Source organism: Microtus ochrogaster, linkage group LG1, assembly GCF_000317375.1.
Source record: "Microtus ochrogaster isolate Prairie Vole_2 linkage group LG1, MicOch1.0, whole genome shotgun sequence".
NCBI lineage: Eukaryota > Metazoa > Chordata > Mammalia > Rodentia > Cricetidae > Microtus > Microtus ochrogaster.
In genome coordinates, this window is record NC_022027.1 from 45,739,333 (window position 1) to 45,746,533 (window position 7,201).

Genomic DNA, 7,201 nt, shown 5'->3' on the forward strand with positions numbered 1-7,201 from the left:
GGAAACTGGATCCTTTGCTCTCCATGAACTGCCATAGCATGCAGGAGATGAGACGTCCCAGCTTTCTCATCTGTCAGTCCTAATTAGATTTTCCTCGTGGAGATTAAATGCAGATTCCCACAAGGCGTTCAGCATGGCACTTAGTAAACGGCTCCCAACTGGCAGGCTGTGTCTGCAGGACCTCACAGTCCCCCACCTGCCATCTAATCTGGTCCACATGTGGGGGACATGTCTGAATGTGAGTCACCTCCCCCTCCAGGGCACGAAGGGAAGGCCGAGAGCCATGAGCAAGACCATCGAACAATCTGCTCTTTCCAGGAAGGCCAGGCCATCCTAGATGGAATGTAATGGCCTTTGGGGCAAACCCCAGCACTGTCTGCCAATTTAATCTTGAAGGCTTCCTGCCTTTTGCAGTAAGTAGCTGGGAAAATATGCACCCTTCAATTCCTCTTCCCTTGAGAATAATATAAATCCCTCAAACTTGTGACCCTGCTATACTCCGTGTCTGGTAAAAATGAAGAGGTTGAGATTGTTATGATTTTTATACATGTAACCTGTCTTGAGAAACAACCCCATGGCAGTTCATTCCCTATTCTATGCTAACTGGGGACAGAAACATTAGGGTCAGATAGGTGCTAAGACTATTAACAAAAGGCAGAAGTCTATCTTGCATTGAAATGGTTAGAGACTATAGAGATGACTCAACAGTAAGGAGTTCAGCTGCTCTTACAGAGGACCCAGGTTCAATTCCCAGCACCCACATGGGGGCTCACAACCATCTGTTTCAGGGTCTGGTTTCAGGGATCTGGCGCCCTCTTCTGGCCTTTATTGGTACCAGACATGAATATGTTGCTTAGACATACATGCAGGCAAAACACCCATACACATAATTTTTTTTAATGTCAAAAGAAATGTTTAATTGCAATGGACTTGTAATTTAATTGTAATGTTTAATTTAATGCACTTAAAAATGGAAGATGGTCTAGGGGCGTCCCAGAGACACTCAATGGTGGTTGTCTCAGACAATAAAAACCAGTACTTTGTTTCCAGACATTCCCTTTGGTTTCGAGCAGCTCATCAGCTCCATGGCAAAAGACAGAGCCAAAGAATCTCTTGGCCAGTTACACATCATCTTACAGGATGCTGTTGTCCTGAATCAGGGATGAATTTAGGAAGATAGAGAATATTTAAAACATACCCACCCTGCTAATTTTTTTGTATTAAAAAAAGTACAATCTTGTAAAATAAGTACATCAAAGTCTACCTTTTGATTGCTTGGACATGAAAAACAGCACGCAGGACCCAGTGTAGAGGCACACGCCTTTAATCTCACACTTGGGAGGCAAAGGCAGGTGGATCTCTGTGGGTCTGAGGTCAGCCTGGACTACAGAGTGAGTTCTAGGCCAGCCAAGGCTGTGCAATGAGACTCCATCTCAAAAGAAAAGAAAAATCACAAACAAATATTATTTACTCTTCTTTTAGTTTGGACGCATTATGGGCTGCAGGTGCATGAGGGTCTGCACGAAGGGCAGAAATCAGTCTTAAATGTTCTGTAGTTACTATTCACCTTGGATTCTCTTGAGATGGGGTAGCTCACTGGCCTGAATCCTAAGTGGATTCACAAACTTAGTTAAGCGCAATGTCAGGCAAAAGCCAGTTGCTCAATAAGTGTTGATTATTGTCCTTAGCAACAGAGTGATGTAGCGTCCTTTAGACTTATTCAAAGGAATAGAAAGTTAGCAGAAGAGTGATGTCCTGAGGGAGACAATGGTGGCACACCAAACGACAAATACATGTCATTGTCACCCAGCCCCGGAAGTGGTCAGTATGCTTGGCTCGCAGTTTTTCACCATGATCACAAGAAAAATGCACTATGTGACAGTGTCCGGCACTGTGGTGGCACCCGGCACCATGGCGGTGCCCAGCACCGTGGCGGCACCCTGCACCATGGCAGTGCCCACCAAAGTGGCGGCAGCCAGCACCATGGCGGTGCCCAGCACCGTGGTGGCACCCTGCACCATGGCGGAGTCCAGCACTCTTCCCATTGCCGTCCAGAAACTCACCCCTCAGGCTGTGCTTCTCCATCTTCAAGGCAATAGGAGACGGATGTTTGGAAAGTGAGAAGGCCAAGCTATGGTATTCCTCCTATCTGGTCTCAGAGTGGGTCCTGGGGCTTACTCCCAGCCAGCTGTGGAGTTGTTGCTGTGGTTTGTGAGCTCCCCCACCTGCTATGCAGCCGGTTCTGTAGAGGATAATTTGATTTCCTGCAGTTACTCTGTCTGGTAAAGGACAACACTCAACCTTCCCACCCTGGCAAGAAAAGAATCCTGGGGTATTTAGTGAGCGTTCCAGATGAACCACAAGACTGTGGTAGGCCCTGTGTATCCGACAAATGACTCCAGAGTCCCTGCCCTGGAGGAATTCGGTCTAGTTGAGAAGACAGACACACCAATGAAGAATGTGAAAGAGTCACCCACAGCTCCTCCCGTTCTCAGTCTTTGAGCCTGAGTGAGTGGGAGCCTGGAAGGGAAGGTTTTTAAAGAGGTTGCAGTGTAATGAAGTTGAGAATACAGACACTGGGGGCTGGGGAGGTGGTTAAGCGGGTAAGTAGTCTGGTCATTACACCCCAAACTTCAGCAGACAACACAAGGCGCTCCTTTATTGAGCTGATTTAATATGCATAAAAAAATCAACTAACAACAGAAGCTGGTCTTTCACCCCTCGTTAACGGACACTTAGCAGCAGCTAACCCATCCTAGAGCTGGGTGTCTAGAGCTGGCTAGAGGCTGTAGTGATACGAATACCTGGGTTGACGTGGCTTCCCCGTATCCCTCTCTCACACAGCACCAAGTTTCAACTGATTAAGGTATTTGGGCCACAAATTCCACACAGGAAAAAGCAAATCAGAGTTCCAGGGGTTCAGGGGAGAAGACTAGGTCAGAAAAGAAGGAAGAAATGGCAAGCTGATAAAGATGATAGGTTTGAGGGGTGGGGAAACCCCAGCAGCTGAGAAAGACCCGGAGCTACAGCTCATATGAGGGGGGTCTCAAAGTACAGGTTTCAAAATGTTTGGGCCACCCAGTGCGGAGTTTGGGAAAAGATACTCTTAAGGTCACTGCGCAATTACTTTCCTCTCATTCTCTCGCTGGCAGAGCCCTCCTGGTGCCTCCTTAATGGCGGAGAGAAGCAGCAAGCTGCTGATAAGCATCAGCTCGCAGGGCCACTTGATGGAATTTTTATCTTGCAAAAAGTAGGTCCTGGATGATGAGTTGAGAGATTGCCAGGAATCCCTGGAATCTAATTAAATCTCAGTTGAAAACATAAAGGTCCCATTTTAGAGTCATGGGTGGGGGGTTGTATTGAATCCTTTACTCTGGCAAATGTCTGAGTTGTTTGATAGTCATGCATTCTTAGCTTGCTGTCCATTAAATGCGGGGTTGGGAACCTGTGATGCGGTGGCTCAAGCGTGGTTTTGAGGGGATCTTATTTTACACAATATTTTTTATTGTGTTCCAGATCCTCCCCACATCCCTACCCACCCAACTTCATGTTCTCTCTCTCTCTCTCTCTCTCTCTCTCTCTCTCTCTCTCTCTCTCTCTCTCTCAGAAAAACTGAACCACAACAAAAACCCCCAGAAAATAAAACAAAAAAATTAAAAATAGGAAAGCATAAAAAGACCACTAAACAGGGGATTCATTGACCAGCTCCTCCTGATCTTCATAGGGTCTGCGCTGAGGTGTAGTTGGTACACAGGGACATGCCATTGGAGAAAACTGGTTTTCACTTTCCCTTCGTTATCATTGCAGATAGCCCAGGCTCCTGTTTGGTTTAGAACCTGGACTGATCTTGTGCTGCTGTAATCTCTCGTGAGCATCAGTCCTGTTGTGTCTGGAAGATGTCTGTTTCCATGGAGTCATCCTCCACCTCCGGCTCTAACAACCTTCCCACTTCCTCTTCTGCTCAGACTCCTGAGCCCTAAGGGGAGGAGTTTAATGAAGACATTCCATTTGGGACTGAGTGCTTGAATCAATCAATATCTCTCTCTCTCTCTCTCTCTCTCTCTCTCTCTCTCTCTCTCTCTCTCTCTCTCTCCCCTCCCCTGCACACTGTCCAGTTGTGGGTCTCTGTTAATTACCATCTGCTGTAAGAAGATGTAAACAGAGGTGCACTTTTGTTCCCAGTTGCTCAGACCCGAATAATCACGCATAAGTTATATTAATTACAACACTGTTTAGCTGATGGCTCAGGCTTATTTCTAGCTAGCTCTTACACCTTAATTCAACCCATTTCTATTTCTGTGTATCACCATGAAGCTGTGGCTTACTGGTAAGGTTCTGGCACCTTTCTCCTTCAGCAGCTACATGGCATTTCCCTGACTCTGCCTCCTTTCCTTCTCTATCTCTGCTTGGATTTCCCACCTTGTTATATTCTGCCCTGCCATAGGCCAAAACAGCTTCTTTATTAACCAATGGTAATAAAACATATTCATAGCATACAGAGGGGAATCCCATATCATCAAGAAGCTTCCCTTGATGAAAGTTGAGTGATATACTGATCTATGGATATAGCAATATGCCATTAGGAGTCATTTTATGACTATGTTCTTTTATCAGAATAATAATAATAATAAGTTTTTCTCTAGGTCTCTAACTTATTAATCTCAGGTTCTTGACTACTTAGCAGTGCCAGGTATGGGTTCCATTTCATGGAGTGGGCCTTAAATCCAACCAAAAAATGGTTGGTTATACCCATAATGTTTGTGTCACTATTGCACCAGGATACCCTGCAGACAGGATGCTATTATAGGTTACAGGATTTGTAGCTGGATGATCTTGGTTATTATTTTTCTCCTCTGGTAGTGTGTAGACTACCTTCCAATACCACAAATGCAAGTCAGTAGGGGATGAAGCTTCTAGTTTTTCCATATTCTATGGAAGCTTGGTTTTTCCATATTCTATGACATGAATAAGTGTTGTCTTCAGCAATATGGCCTTACCACCAGGTTGTGGAGATTAATCAATAACCCTGGAAATAACCTTTGGTATTTGGGGGAGGGGTTCTACGGCAATTTGGCCAATGACTCAACAAAATGTAACCCATTCCTTGCACCGGAGGGGGTTCTGCTCAATGGCATACAATGTCTAGTTGGGGCTTTGTCTCCCTCATTATATGGTGACTCCATTTAAATTCCTGTGTGTGTTGTGTAAGCTTCTATAGTACTGGGTTTCCATATAGTTTTGTAGTGTTAGTTGTGAAGGTAGTTTTTTTTTTAAGATTTATTTTGTTCGTGTGTGTGTGTCTGTCTGTCTGTCTGTTTGTCTGTCTGTGTCTGTGTATGTCCATGTAGGATAGACACATATATAAAAATGTTTTCAGATGCCTGACAAGGATATCAGATTTACTAGAGTTGAAGTCATAAGTGATTGTTTGCTTCCTGGCACCCATATCAGGAGGCTATCTCCAGCCCTCTACAGGAACAGCAAATGCTTTGAATCACTGAGCAAGCTCTGTAGCCCTTGGGTAGATTTTTCATTAAACACTTAGCAATTACTAAAGATTAAAAAAAAAAAACATGACTTCAATCTCATTCTGTGCCCCAGTTATCTAAAAAATAAATGTAATTATCCTTACTTCATGAGTTGTAAGAACTAAGCCAAATAAGAGGTTCCTGGCCTTAGGAGAACTTCCAAGTTTAAATGTCTTTCTTCTCCCTCCTCTCTGTTACTCCAGTTCCCAGCTCACCTTACCACTGCCATTCTCTGGAAGGTCTCAAGGAAGCAGTGAGGCTAGTGTAAAGAAACCCGGAGTAGGCAATGTAGGAAAAGAGGTTACAGAGACAGAGAGACTGTGGTTGGCCTAGGAGGGAAGGGAAGATAAGTGTTTAAACCCAAAAGTTCAAGACCAACCTGGACTATACAGTGAAGTAAATTCATGAGCTTATAAGTGGATTAAGAACTACTAGATGATTCTTTACTTATTTTAGATTTAAAAATATATTTTAAAAAATTGAATTGCATGTGTATTTGTCTGGCTTTGCATGGGTATGTGCTCCTGAGTGCAGGTGTTTACAGGAATCAGAAGGTGTCAGATCCCCTGGTGCTGGAGTTACTGGCCAGTGTGAGCTGCCTGATTGTGGTGCTGGGAACCAAACTCTAGAAGAGCAGCGTATTTCTGTGACTCCTAGGTGTTTTTTTTTTCAAGACAGTGTGGGCATCTATTGGGTAAAAAAAGCTGCTGAGATGGTATCTGTAAGAATCAGAGCTTGCCTTCTGCTTACCAGCCAGAGTAGTTACAGGGTAGAAAGGGCTACAGGAAGTGAGACTGAAAAGCTGCCCCCTTTTTCTGACCCAAGATTGACAGTTGCTCGGAGTGAACAAGTGTAGTGAGCAATGAGTAAAGGAATGTCACGTGACCAGTGACATCATCTCTGATGGTCAGCACCATCAGGGGTCTGCACGGCTGGGGTACAGCAACAAGCTAGGCTTTAGTTCTGCAATACTAATTTATTACTATGGCTTTGGAAAATTGTTTCTGTTTATCCAAAATGGAACAACTTCTCAAAATGACATGGTCATGGCTGGCATTCTGGACTTTAATTTCTATAGACAGATGGAGAAGGGGGCATGATGGACCAGTTAGCTCATCCCTCCTGGGTGAGGTTGACGTCCTCATTAGGGGGTTCTTAATATGGGGAATTGTGGAGGAGGAGGAAACTGTAAAGAAGCTGGTTTCTTCCTCAATGGTCTCCAAGCCTACCAATGTCTGTCTAGCTACCTAACATTCTCCCCCAAGTGCTGAGTATGAACATCAAGTCAGTCTGACTGCTTCTAGTGACACTGGGGGTGTAGAGATGTTTAGGGTCTCTACTTGTATTGACTTTCAGGTCCTGGAAGGTGATCAAGGGGACTCATATAGAATCCGTTATGTCCACTGTCAACAGTAGCTAAGATTAAGACAGCAGTCGAGTACACAAGGTCCTTAGATTAATAACATCCGCACTAAACATTATAATAGACTTAAGACATTTTCATGATGAAGATCCAGAAGTCCAGTTTCTTAGCTGTCGAGCAATGACATGGTGGTGGCGTCTATAGTGTTTTAAATGAGAAAATCTCCTCATAGGCTCAGATGGTTGAACACTTGTTCTCCATTCAGTGGTGCTTGTTGGGAAGATTTATGAGGTACAGCCTTGCTGAAGGA

General features: G+C 44.4%; 1 protein-coding gene across 1 annotated transcript in view; it reads left to right on the forward strand.

The window, feature by feature from the left end:
- Shroom3 (shroom family member 3) overlaps positions 1 to 7,201 on the forward strand; it is a 291,035-nt gene that overhangs the window by 83,258 nt on the left and 200,576 nt on the right. The gene's annotated exons all lie outside the window — the stretch shown is intronic.